This window comes from Idiotropiscis lumnitzeri, chromosome 5 (assembly GCF_059441095.1).
Source record: "Idiotropiscis lumnitzeri isolate Australia: NSW breed Sydney's pygmy pipehorse chromosome 5, RoL_Ilum_1.0, whole genome shotgun sequence".
NCBI classification, from domain to species: Eukaryota; Metazoa; Chordata; class Actinopteri; order Syngnathiformes; family Syngnathidae; genus Idiotropiscis; species Idiotropiscis lumnitzeri.
In genome coordinates, this window is record NC_142395.1 from 5,115,356 (window position 1) to 5,128,091 (window position 12,736).

At 42.5% G+C, this 12,736-nt stretch overlaps 11 non-coding genes across 11 annotated transcripts; all 11 read left to right on the forward strand.

Annotated features, from left to right (window-relative positions):
* The first annotated feature begins 391 nt into the window (after window positions 1-391).
* LOC148336345 (5S ribosomal RNA) lies at window positions 392-510 on the forward strand. The gene has a single exon (XR_015843767.1). It is a non-coding gene; the product is annotated as a 5S ribosomal RNA (ribosomal RNA).
* Window positions 511-1,519: 1,009 nt separating this feature from the next.
* LOC148336346 (5S ribosomal RNA) lies at window positions 1,520-1,638 on the forward strand. The gene has a single exon (XR_015843428.1). It is a non-coding gene; the product is annotated as a 5S ribosomal RNA (ribosomal RNA).
* Window positions 1,639-2,647: 1,009 nt separating this feature from the next.
* LOC148336347 (5S ribosomal RNA) lies at window positions 2,648-2,766 on the forward strand. Its single transcript, XR_015843768.1, has one exon. It is a non-coding gene; the product is annotated as a 5S ribosomal RNA (ribosomal RNA).
* A 1,009-nt stretch (window positions 2,767-3,775) lies between these two features.
* LOC148336348 (5S ribosomal RNA) lies at window positions 3,776-3,894 on the forward strand. The gene has a single exon (XR_015843769.1). It is a non-coding gene; the product is annotated as a 5S ribosomal RNA (ribosomal RNA).
* Window positions 3,895-4,878: 984 nt separating this feature from the next.
* LOC148336349 (5S ribosomal RNA) lies at window positions 4,879-4,997 on the forward strand. The gene has a single exon (XR_015843457.1). It is a non-coding gene; the product is annotated as a 5S ribosomal RNA (ribosomal RNA).
* A 1,009-nt stretch (window positions 4,998-6,006) lies between these two features.
* LOC148336350 (5S ribosomal RNA) lies at window positions 6,007-6,125 on the forward strand. Its single transcript, XR_015843770.1, has one exon. It is a non-coding gene; the product is annotated as a 5S ribosomal RNA (ribosomal RNA).
* A 1,004-nt stretch (window positions 6,126-7,129) lies between these two features.
* Window positions 7,130-7,248, forward strand: LOC148336351 (5S ribosomal RNA). Its single transcript, XR_015843771.1, has one exon. It is a non-coding gene; the product is annotated as a 5S ribosomal RNA (ribosomal RNA).
* Window positions 7,249-8,257: 1,009 nt separating this feature from the next.
* On the forward strand, window positions 8,258-8,376 carry LOC148336352 (5S ribosomal RNA). The gene has a single exon (XR_015843772.1). It is a non-coding gene; the product is annotated as a 5S ribosomal RNA (ribosomal RNA).
* Window positions 8,377-9,385: 1,009 nt separating this feature from the next.
* Window positions 9,386-9,504, forward strand: LOC148336353 (5S ribosomal RNA). The gene has a single exon (XR_015843773.1). It is a non-coding gene; the product is annotated as a 5S ribosomal RNA (ribosomal RNA).
* A 1,009-nt stretch (window positions 9,505-10,513) lies between these two features.
* On the forward strand, window positions 10,514-10,632 carry LOC148336354 (5S ribosomal RNA). Its single transcript, XR_015843774.1, has one exon. It is a non-coding gene; the product is annotated as a 5S ribosomal RNA (ribosomal RNA).
* Window positions 10,633-11,641: 1,009 nt separating this feature from the next.
* LOC148336355 (5S ribosomal RNA) lies at window positions 11,642-11,760 on the forward strand. Its single transcript, XR_015843775.1, has one exon. It is a non-coding gene; the product is annotated as a 5S ribosomal RNA (ribosomal RNA).
* The last annotated feature ends 976 nt before the right edge of the window (window positions 11,761-12,736 follow it).

The following is a 12,736-nucleotide window of genomic DNA, read 5'->3' on the forward strand; positions in this document are numbered from 1 at the left end:
TAGTGCCCCCATGTGGTCCGAATGTGTAGCTACGGAGCCACACACGTCTCCTGACACGCATTTGCAAATCAGCACACGCATTTGCGAGTCGTCCGCCGCAGGACTGTAGCAAACGTCACCTGTAAGAACACAGCCAATCAAAAGGTCCCGTTTTTACAGGTCGCCCATCTACGGATTTTTGTCCGCATTTAACAATGTTTATGTGCCAACAAATCATTGTACACATTTGCTGATATTTGTCATATATCTGTGACTTCAATCATGCATTGTAGATTGTTGTGACACATATGTGACTGTGGTTATAGTTTCAGATTCTTGTTACGTATTTTTGGATAGATTTGCCACAATAAAGACCACATGTATAAAATGCAAAATTTTGGAGGGAATTCTCGCTTACGGCCATACTACCCTGAGAACGCCCGATCTCGTCCGATCTCGGAAGCTAAGCAGGGTCGGGCCTGGTTAGTACTTGGATGGGAGACCGCCTGGGAATACCAGGTGCTGTAAGCTTTTGCACCGCAAAAAATAAATAAATAAAAATAACTTTGACAAATGTAAGCAAGTATGCGAGCTGCTTTTTTATAAATTTCCACATATTCGCCTGACAGGCTGAGAGCACAAAATGCCAACATTCAGCGTCCTCTGCCTTTGGGTGTTGCTACAGTCTCGCCGTGGACGACTCGCAAATGCGTGTGGCAATTTGCAAATGCGTGTCTGGAGACTTGACTGTGGCTCCGGAGCCACACATTGACCAAAATGGTACCCTCGGAGTCTACAGGTGTAGCAGACATATGACCCGATGCAGTCCGGTTGGGTTGGTGCAGTGAGTGTTTACTAAATAAAAAGTTAATGAATCAATTTTAAAAAATGGTGTTTACTGAATGCAATAAAGGGAAGTATAGTTAATGTCGCAATTAGCAGGTGTGGAGAAGCTTCATTCATTTTTTTTAGCTTCACTGGTTATATCATTGGTTCTTATTTTATTAGTTCCACTTTATTCTTCCATTTATTCCAATTTAATTTAAATAATGTCAAATAAATGGTACATGACCATGGGTGGATAGCAGTGAACGCCCCCCCAAGTTATTGGTGTATATATTGGTGGTACGGGGCTGGTATAATATTAGTGCCCCCATGTGGTCCGAATGTGTAGCTACGGAGCCACACACGTCTCCTGACACGCATTTGCAAATCAGCACACGCATTTGCGAGTCGTCCGCGGCAGGACTGTAGCAAACGTCACCTGTAAGAACACAGCCAATCAAAAGGTCCCGTTTTTACAGGTCGCCCATCTACGGATTTTTGTCCGCATTTAACCATGTGTATGTGCCAACAAATCATTGTACACATTTGCTGATATTTGTCATATATCTGTGACTTCAATCATGCATTGTAGATTGTTGTGACACATTTGTGACTGTGGTTATAGTTTCAGATTCTAGTTACGTATTTTTGGATTGAAGTATTTGCCACAATAAAGACCACATGTATAAAATGCAAAATTTTGGAGGGAATTCTCGCTTACGGCCATACTACCCTGAGAACGCCCGATCTCGTCCGATCTCGGAAGCTAAGCAGGGTCGGGCCTGGTTAGTACTTGGATGGGAGACCGCCTGGGAATACCAGGCGCTGTAAGCTTTTGCACCGCAAAAAATAAATAAATAAAAATAACTTTGACAAATGTAAGCAAGTATGCGAGCTGCTTTTTTATAAATTTCCACATATTCGCCTGACAGGCTGAGAGCACAAAATGCCAACATTCAGCGTCCTCTGCCTTTGGGTGTTGCTACAGTCTCGCCGTGGACGACTCGCAAATGCGTGTGGCAATTTGCAAATGCGTGTCTGGAGACTTGACTGTGGCTCCGGAGCCACACATTGACCAAAAGGGTACCCTCGGAGTCTACAGGTGTAGCAGACATATGACCCGATGCAGTCCGGTTGGGTTGGTGCAGTGAGTGTTTACTAAATAAAAAGTTAATGAATCAATTTTAAAAAATGGTGTTTACTGAATGCAATAAAGGGAAGTATAGTTAATGTCGCAATTAGCAGGTGTGGAGAAGCTTCATTCATTTTTTTTAGCTTCACTGGTTATATCATTGGTTCTTATTTTATTAGTTCCACTTTATTCTTCCATTTATTCCAATTTAATTTAAATAATGTCAAATAAATGGTACATGACCATGGGTGGATAGCAGTGAACGCCCCCCCAAGTTATTGGTGTATATATTGGTGGTACGGGGCTGGTATAATATTAGTGCCCCCATGTGGTCCGAATGTGTAGCTACGGAGCCACACACGTCTCCTGACACGCATTTGCAAATCAGCACACGCATTTGCGAGTCGTCCGCGGCAGGACTGTAGCAAACGTCACCTGTAAGAACACAGCCAATCAAAAGGTCCCGTTTTTACAGGTCGCCCATCTACGGATTTTTGTCCGCATTTAACCATGTGTATGTGCCAACAAATCATTGTACACATTTGCTGATATTTGTCATATATCTGTGACTTCAATCATGCATTGTAGATTGTTGTGACACATTTGTGACTGTGGTTATAGTTTCAGATTCTTGTTACGTATTTTTGGATTGAAGTATTTGCCACAATAAAGACCACATGTATAAAATGCAAAATTTTGGAGGGAATTCTCGCTTACGGCCATACTACCCTGAGAACGCCCGATCTCGTCCGATCTCGGAAGCTAAGCAGGGTCGGGCCTGGTTAGTACTTGGATGGGAGACCGCCTGGGAATACCAGGTGCTGTAAGCTTTTGCACCGCAAAAAATAAATAAATAAAAATAACTTTGACAAATGTAAGCAAGTATGCGAGCTGCTTTTTTATAAATTTCCACATATTCGCCTGACAGGCTGAGAGCACAAAATGCCAACATTCAGCGTCCTCTGCCTTTGGGTGTTGCTACAGTCTCGCCGTGGACGACTCGCAAATGCGTGTGGCAATTTGCAAATGCGTGTCTGGAGACTTGACTGTGGCTCCGGAGCCACACATTGACCAAAAGGGTACCCTCGGAGTCTACAGGTGTAGCAGACATATGACCCGATGCAGTCCGGTTGGGTTGGTGCAGTGAGTGTTTACTAAATAAAAAGTTAATGAATCAATTTTAAAAAATGGTGTTTACTGAATGCAATAAAGGGAAGTATAGTTAATGTCGCAATTAGCAGGTGTGGAGAAGCTTCATTCATTTTTTTTAGCTTCACTGGTTATATCATTGGTTCTTATTTTATTAGTTCCACTTTATTCTTCCATTTATTCCAATTTAATTTAAATAATGTCAAATAAATGGTACATGACCATGGGTGGATAGCAGTGAACGCCCCCCCAAGTTATTGGTGTATATATTGGTGGTACGGGGCTGGTATAATATTAGTGCCCCCATGTGGTCCGAATGTGTAGCTACGGAGCCACACACGTCTCCTGACACGCATTTGCAAATCAGCACACGCATTTGCGAGTCGTCCGCGGCAGGACTGTAGCAAACGTCACCTGTAAGAACACAGCCAATCAAAAGGTCCCGTTTTTACAGGTCGCCCATCTACGGATTTTTGTCCGCATTTAACCATGTGTATGTGCCAACAAATCATTGTACACATTTGCTGATATTTGTCATATATCTGTGACTTCAATCATGCATTGTAGATTGTTGTGACACATATGTGACTGTGGTTATAGTTTCAGATTCTTGTTACGTATTTTTGGATTGAAGTATTTGCCACAATAAAGACCACATGTATAAAATGCAAAATTTTGGAGGGAATTCTCGCTTACGGCCATACTACCCTGAGAACGCCCGATCTCGTCCGATCTCGGAAGCTAAGCAGGGTCGGGCCTGGTTAGTACTTGGATGGGAGACCGCCTGGGAATACCAGGTGCTGTAAGCTTTTGCACCGCAAAAAATAAATAAATAAAAATAACTTTGACAAATGTAAGCAAGTATGCGAGCTGCTTTTTTATAAATTTCCACATATTCGCCTGACAGGCTGAGAGCACAAAATGCCAACATTCAGCGTCCTCTGCCTTTGGGTGTTGCTACAGTCTCGCCGTGGACGACTCGCAAATGCGTGTGGCAATTTGCAAATGCGTGTCTGGAGACTTGACTGTGGCTCCGGAGCCACACATTGACCAAAAGGGTACCCTCGGAGTCTACAGGTGTAGCAGACATATGACCCGATGCAGTCCGGTTGGGTTGGTGCAGTGAGTGTTTACTAAATAAAAAGTTAATGAATCAATTTTAAAAAATGGTGTTTACTGAATGCAATAAAGGGAAGTATAGTTAATGTCGCAATTAGCAGGTGTGGAGAAGCTTCATTCATTTTTTTTAGCTTCACTGGTTATATCATTGGTTCTTATTTTATTAGTTCCACTTTATTCTTCCATTTATTCCAATTTAATTTAAATAATGTCAAATAAATGGTACATGACCATGGGTGGATAGCAGTGAACGCCCCCCCAAGTTATTGGTGTATATATTGGTGGTACGGGGCTGGTATAATATTAGTGCCCCCATGTGGTCCGAATGTGTAGCTACGGAGCCACACACGTCTCCTGACACGCATTTGCAAATCAGCACACGCATTTGCGAGTCGTCCGCGGCAGGACTGTAGCAAACGTCACCTGTAAGAACACAGCCAATCAAAAGGTCCCGTTTTTACAGGTCGCCCATCTACGGATTTTTGTCCGCATTTAACCATGTGTATGTGCCAACAAATCATTGTACACATTTGCTGATATTTGTCATATATCTGTGACTTCAATCATGCATTGTAGATTGTTGTGACACATTTGTGACTGTGGTTATAGTTTCAGATTCTTGTTACGTATTTTTGGATTGAAGTATTTGCCACAAAATTTTGGAGGGAATTCTCGCTTACGGCCATACTACCCTGAGAACGCCCGATCTCGTCCGATCTCGGAAGCTAAGCAGGGTCGGGCCTGCTTAGTACTTGGATGGGAGACCGCCTGGGAATACCAGGTGCTGTAAGCTTTTGCACCGCAAAAAATAAATAAATAAAAATAACTTTGACAAATGTAAGCAAGTATGCGAGCTGCTTTTTTATAAATTTCCACATATTCGCCTGACAGGCTGAGAGCACAAAATGCCAACATTCAGCGTCCTCTGCCTTTGGGTGTTGCTACAGTCTCGCCGTGGACGACTCGCAAATGCGTGTGGCAATTTGCAAATGCGTGTCTGGAGACTTGACTGTGGCTCCGGAGCCACACATTGACCAAAAGGGTACCCTCGGAGTCTACAGGTGTAGCAGACATATGACCCGATGCAGTCCGGTTGGGTTGGTGCAGTGAGTGTTTACTAAATAAAAAGTTAATGAATCAATTTTAAAAAATGGTGTTTACTGAATGCAATAAAGGGAAGTATAGTTAATGTGGCAATTAGCAGGTGTGGAGAAGCTTCATTCATTTTTTTTAGCTTCACTGGTTATATCATTGGTTCTTATTTTATTAGTTCCACTTTATTCTTCCATTTATTCCAATTTAATTTAAATAATGTCAAATAAATGGTACATGACCATGGGTGGATAGCAGTGAACGCCCCCCCAAGTTATTGGTGTATATATTGGTGGTACGGGGCTGGTATAATATTAGTGCCCCCATGTGGTCCGAATGTGTAGCTACGGAGCCACACACGTCTCCTGACACGCATTTGCAAATCAGCACACGCATTTGCGAGTCGTCCGCGGCAGGACTGTAGCAAACGTCACCTGTAAGAACACAGCCAATCAAAAGGTCCCGTTTTTACAGGTCGCCCATCTACGGATTTTTGTCCGCATTTAACCATGTGTATGTGCCAACAAATCATTGTACACATTTGCTGATATTTGTCATATATCTGTGACTTCAATCATGCATTGTAGATTGTTGTGACACATTTGTGACTGTGGTTATAGTTTCAGATTCTAGTTACGTATTTTTGGATTGAAGTATTTGCCACAATAAAGACCACATGTATAAAATGCAAAATTTTGGAGGGAATTCTCGCTTACGGCCATACTACCCTGAGAACGCCCGATCTCGTCCGATCTCGGAAGCTAAGCAGGGTCGGGCCTGGTTAGTACTTGGATGGGAGACCGCCTGGGAATACCAGGTGCTGTAAGCTTTTGCACCGCAAAAAATAAATAAATAAAAATAACTTTGACAAATGTAAGCAAGTATGCGAGCTGCTTTTTTATAAATTTCCACATATTCGCCTGACAGGCTGAGAGCACAAAATGCCAACATTCAGCGTCCTCTGCCTTTGGGTGTTGCTACAGTCTCGCCGTGGACGACTCGCAAATGCGTGTGGGAATTTGCAAATGCGTGTCTGGAGACTTGACTGTGGCTCCGGAGCCACACATTGACCAAAATGGTACCCTCGGAGTCTACAGGTGTAGCAGACATATGACCCGATGCAGTCCGGTTGGGTTGGTGCAGTGAGTGTTTACTAAATAAAAAGTTAATGAATCAATTTTAAAAAATGGTGTTTACTGAATGCAATAAAGGGAAGTATAGTTAATGTCGCAATTAGCAGGTGTGGAGAAGCTTCATTCATTTTTTTAGCTTCACTGGTTATATCATTGGTTCTTATTTTATTAGTTCCACTTTATTCTTCCATTTATTCCAATTTAATTTAAATAATGTCAAATAAATGGTACATGACCATGGGTGGATAGCAGTGAACGCCCCCCCAAGTTATTGGTGTATATATTGGTGGTACGGGGCTGGTATAATATTAGTGCCCCCATGTGGTCCGAATGTGTAGCTACGGAGCCACACACGTCTCCTGACACGCATTTGCAAATCAGCACACGCATTTGCGAGTCGTCCGCCGCAGGACTGTAGCAAACGTCACCTGTAAGAACACAGCCAATCAAAAGGTCCCGTTTTTACAGGTCGCCCATCTACGGATTTTTGTCCGCATTTAACAATGTTTATGTGCCAACAAATCATTGTACACATTTGCTGATATTTGTCATATATCTGTGACTTCAATCATGCATTGTAGATTGTTGTGACACATATGTGACTGTGGTTATAGTTTCAGATTCTTGTTACGTATTTTTGGATAGATTTGCCACAATAAAGACCACATGTATAAAATGCAAAATTTTGGAGGGAATTCTCGCTTACGGCCATACTACCCTGAGAACGCCCGATCTCGTCCGATCTCGGAAGCTAAGCAGGGTCGGGCCTGGTTAGTACTTGGATGGGAGACCGCCTGGGAATACCAGGTGCTGTAAGCTTTTGCACCGCAAAAAATAAATAAATAAAAATAACTTTGACAAATGTAAGCAAGTATGCGAGCTGCTTTTTTATAAATTTCCACATATTCGCCTGACAGGCTGAGAGCACAAAATGCCAACATTCAGCGTCCTCTGCCTTTGGGTGTTGCTACAGTCTCGCCGTGGACGACTCGCAAATGCGTGTGGCAATTTGCAAATGCGTGTCTGGAGACTTGACTGTGGCTCCGGAGCCACACATTGACCAAAAGGGTACCCTCGGAGTCTACAGGTGTAGCAGACATATGACCCGATGCAGTCCGGTTGGGTTGGTGCAGTGAGTGTTTACTAAATAAAAAGTTAATGAATCAATTTTAAAAAATGGTGTTTACTGAATGCAATAAAGGGAAGTATAGTTAATGTCGCAATTAGCAGGTGTGGAGAAGCTTCATTCATTTTTTTTAGCTTCACTGGTTATATCATTGGTTCTTATTTTATTAGTTCCACTTTATTCTTCCATTTATTCCAATTTAATTTAAATAATGTCAAATAAATGGTACATGACCATGGGTGGATAGCAGTGAACGCCCCCCCAAGTTATTGGTGTATATATTGGTGGTACGGGGCTGGTATAATATTAGTGCCCCCATGTGGTCCGAATGTGTAGCTACGGAGCCACACACGTCTCCTGACACGCATTTGCAAATCAGCACACGCATTTGCGAGTCGTCCGCGGCAGGACTGTAGCAAACGTCACCTGTAAGAACACAGCCAATCAAAAGGTCCCGTTTTTACAGGTCGCCCATCTACGGATTTTTGTCCGCATTTAACCATGTGTATGTGCCAACAAATCATTGTACACATTTGCTGATATTTGTCATATATCTGTGACTTCAATCATGCATTGTAGATTGTTGTGACACATTTGTGACTGTGGTTATAGTTTCAGATTCTTGTTACGTATTTTTGGATTGAAGTATTTGCCACAATAAAGACCACATGTATAAAATGCAAAATTTTGGAGGGAATTCTCGCTTACGGCCATACTACCCTGAGAACGCCCGATCTCGTCCGATCTCGGAAGCTAAGCAGGGTCGGGCCTGGTTAGTACTTGGATGGGAGACCGCCTGGGAATACCAGGTGCTGTAAGCTTTTGCACCGCAAAAAATAAATAAATAAAAATAACTTTGACAAATGTAAGCAAGTATGCGAGCTGCTTTTTTATAAATTTCCACATATTCGCCTGACAGGCTGAGAGCACAAAATGCCAACATTCAGCGTCCTCTGCCTTTGGGTGTTGCTACAGTCTCGCCGTGGACGACTCGCAAATGCGTGTGGCAATTTGCAAATGCGTGTCTGGAGACTTGACTGTGGCTCCGGAGCCACACATTGACCAAAAGGGTACCCTCGGAGTCTACAGGTGTAGCAGACATATGACCCGATGCAGTCCGGTTGGGTTGGTGCAGTGAGTGTTTACTAAATAAAAAGTTAATGAATCAATTTTAAAAAATGGTGTTTACTGAATGCAATAAAGGGAAGTATAGTTAATGTGGCAATTAGCAGGTGTGGAGAAGCTTCATTCATTTTTTTTAGCTTCACTGGTTATATCATTGGTTCTTATTTTATTAGTTCCACTTTATTCTTCCATTTATTCCAATTTAATTTAAATAATGTCAAATAAATGGTACATGACCATGGGTGGATAGCAGTGAACGCCCCCCCAAGTTATTAGTGTATATATTGGTGGTACGGGGCTGGTATAATATTAGTGCCCCCATGTGGTCCGAATGTGTAGCTACGGAGCCACACACGTCTCCTGACACGCATTTGCAAATCAGCACACGCATTTGCGAGTCGTCCGCGGCAGGACTGTAGCAAACGTCACCTGTAAGAACACAGCCAATCAAAAGGTCCCGTTTTTACAGGTCGCCCATCTACGGATTTTTGTCCGCATTTAACCATGTGTATGTGCCAACAAATCATTGTACACATTTGCTGATATTTGTCATATATCTGTGACTTCAATCATGCATTGTAGATTGTTGTGACACATTTGTGACTGTGGTTATAGTTTCAGATTCTAGTTACGTATTTTTGGATTGAAGTATTTGCCACAATAAAGACCACATGTATAAAATGCAAAATTTTGGAGGGAATTCTCGCTTACGGCCATACTACCCTGAGAACGCCCGATCTCGTCCGATCTCGGAAGCTAAGCAGGGTCGGGCCTGGTTAGTACTTGGATGGGAGACCGCCTGGGAATACCAGGTGCTGTAAGCTTTTGCACCGCAAAAAATAAATAAATAAAAATAACTTTGACAAATGTAAGCAAGTATGCGAGCTGCTTTTTTATAAATTTCCACATATTCGCCTGACAGGCTGAGAGCACAAAATGCCAACATTCAGCGTCCTCTGCCTTTGGGTGTTGCTACAGTCTCGCCGTGGACGACTCGCAAATGCGTGTGGCAATTTGCAAATGCGTGTCTGGAGACTTGACTGTGGCTCCGGAGCCACACATTGACCAAAAGGGTACCCTCGGAGTCTACAGGTGTAGCAGACATATGACCCGATGCAGTCCGGTTGGGTTGGTGCAGTGAGTGTTTACTAAATAAAAAGTTAATGAATCAATTTTAAAAAATGGTGTTTACTGAATGCAATAAAGGGAAGTATAGTTAATGTCGCAATTAGCAGGTGTGGAGAAGCTTCATTCATTTTTTTTAGCTTCACTGGTTATATCATTGGTTCTTATTTTATTAGTTCCACTTTATTCTTCCATTTATTCCAATTTAATTTAAATAATGTCAAATAAATGGTACATGACCATGGGTGGATAGCAGTGAACGCCCCCCCAAGTTATTGGTGTATATATTGGTGGTACGGGGCTGGTATAATATTAGTGCCCCCATGTGGTCCGAATGTGTAGCTACGGAGCCACACACGTCTCCTGACACGCATTTGCAAATCAGCACACGCATTTGCGAGTCGTCCGCGGCAGGACTGTAGCAAACGTCACCTGTAAGAACACAGCCAATCAAAAGGTCCCGTTTTTACAGGTCACCCATCTACGGATTTTTGTCCGCATTTAACCATGTTTATGTGCCAACAAATCATTGTACACATTTGCTGATATTTGTCATATATCTGTGACTTCAATCATGCATTGTAGATTGTTGTGACACATTTGTGACTGTGGTTATAGTTTCAGATTCTAGTTACGTATTTTTGGATTGAAGTATTTGCCACAATAAAGACCACATGTATAAAATGCAAAATTTTGGAGGGAATTCTCGCTTACGGCCATACTACCCTGAGAACGCCCGATCTCGTCCGATCTCGGAAGCTAAGCAGGGTCGGGCCTGGTTAGTACTTGGATGGGAGACCGCCTGGGAATACCAGGTGCTGTAAGCTTTTGCACCGCAAAAAATAAATAAATAAAAATAACTTTGACAAATGTAAGCAAGTATGCGAGCTGCTTTTTTATAAATTTCCACATATTCGCCTGACAGGCTGAGAGCACAAAATGCCAACATTCAGCGTCCTCTGCCTTTGGGTGTTGCTACAGTCTCGCCGTGGACGACTCGCAAATGCGTGTGGCAATTTGCAAATGCGTGTCTGGAGACTTGACTGTGGCTCCGGAGCCACACATTGACCAAAATGGTACCCTCGGAGTCTACAGGTGTAGCAGACATATGACCCGATGCAGTCCGGTTGGGTTGGTGCAGTGAGTGTTTACTAAATAAAAAGTTAATGAATCAATTTTAAAAAATGGTGTTTACTGAATGCAATAAAGGGAAGTATAGTTAATGTCGCAATTAGCAGGTGTGGAGAAGCTTCATTCATTTTTTTTAGCTTCACTGGTTATATCATTGGTTCTTATTTTATTAGTTCCACTTTATTCTTCCATTTATTCCAATTTAATTTAAATAATGTCAAATAAATGGTACATGACCATGGGTGGATAGCAGTGAACGCCCCCCCAAGTTATTGGTGTATATATTGGTGGTACGGGGCTGGTATAATATTAGTGCCCCCATGTGGTCCGAATGTGTAGCTACGGAGCCACACACGTCTCCTGACACGCATTTGCAAATCAGCACACGCATTTGCGAGTCGTCCGCGGCAGGACTGTAGCAAACGTCACCTGTAAGAACACAGCCAATCAAAAGGTCCCGTTTTTACAGGTCGCCCATCTACGGATTTTTGTCCGCATTTAACCATGTGTATGTGCCAACAAATCATTGTACACATTTGCTGATATTTGTCATATATCTGTGACTTCAATCATGCATTGTAGATTGTTGTGACACATATGTGACTGTGGTTATAGTTTCAGATTCTTGTTACGTATTTTTGGATTGAAGTATTTGCCACAATAAAGACCACATGTATAAAATGCAAAATTTTGGAGGGAATTCTCGCTTACGGCCATACTACCCTGAGAACGCCCGATCTCGTCCGATCTCGGAAGCTAAGCAGGGTCGGGCCTGGTTAGTACTTGGATGGGAGACCGCCTGGGAATACCAGGTGCTGTAAGCTTTTGCACCGCAAAAAATAAATAAATAAAAATAACTTTGACAAATGTAAGCAAGTATGCGAGCTGCTTTTTTATAAATTTCCACATATTCGCCTGACAGGCTGAGAGCACAAAATGCCAACATTCAGCGTCCTCTGCCTTTGGGTGTTGCTACAGTCTCGCCGTGGACGACTCGCAAATGCGTGTGGCAATTTGCAAATGCGTGTCTGGAGACTTGACTGTGGCTCCGGAGCCACACATTGACCAAAAGGGTACCCTCGGAGTCTACAGGTGTAGCAGACATATGACCCGATGCAGTCCGGTTGGGTTGGTGCAGTGAGTGTTTACTAAATAAAAAGTTAATGAATCAATTTTAAAAAATGGTGTTTACTGAATGCAATAAAGGGAAGTATAGTTAATGTGGCAATTAGCAGGTGTGGAGAAGCTTCATTCATTTTTTTTAGCTTCACTGGTTATATCATTGGTTCTTATTTTATTAGTTCCACTTTATTCTTCCATTTATTCCAATTTAATTTAAATAATGTCAAATAAATGGTACATGACCATGGGTGGATAGCAGTGAACGCCCCCCCAAGTTATTGGTGTATATATTGGTGGTACGGGGCTGGTATAATATTAGTGCCCCCATGTGGTCCGAATGTGTAGCTACGGAGCCACACACGTCTCCTGACACGCATTTGCAAATCAGCACACGCATTTGCGAGTCGTCCGCGGCAGGACTGTAGCAAACGTCACCTGTAAGAACACAGCCAATCAAAAGGTCCCGTTTTTACAGGTCGCCCATCTACGGATTTTTGTCCGCATTTAACCATGTGTATGTGCCAACAAATCATTGTACACATTTGCTGATATTTGTCATATATCTGTGACTTCAATCATGCATTGTAGATTGTTGTGACACATTTGTGACTGTGGTTATAGTTTCAGATTCTAGTTACGTATTTTTGGATTGAAGTATTTGCCACAATAAAGACCACA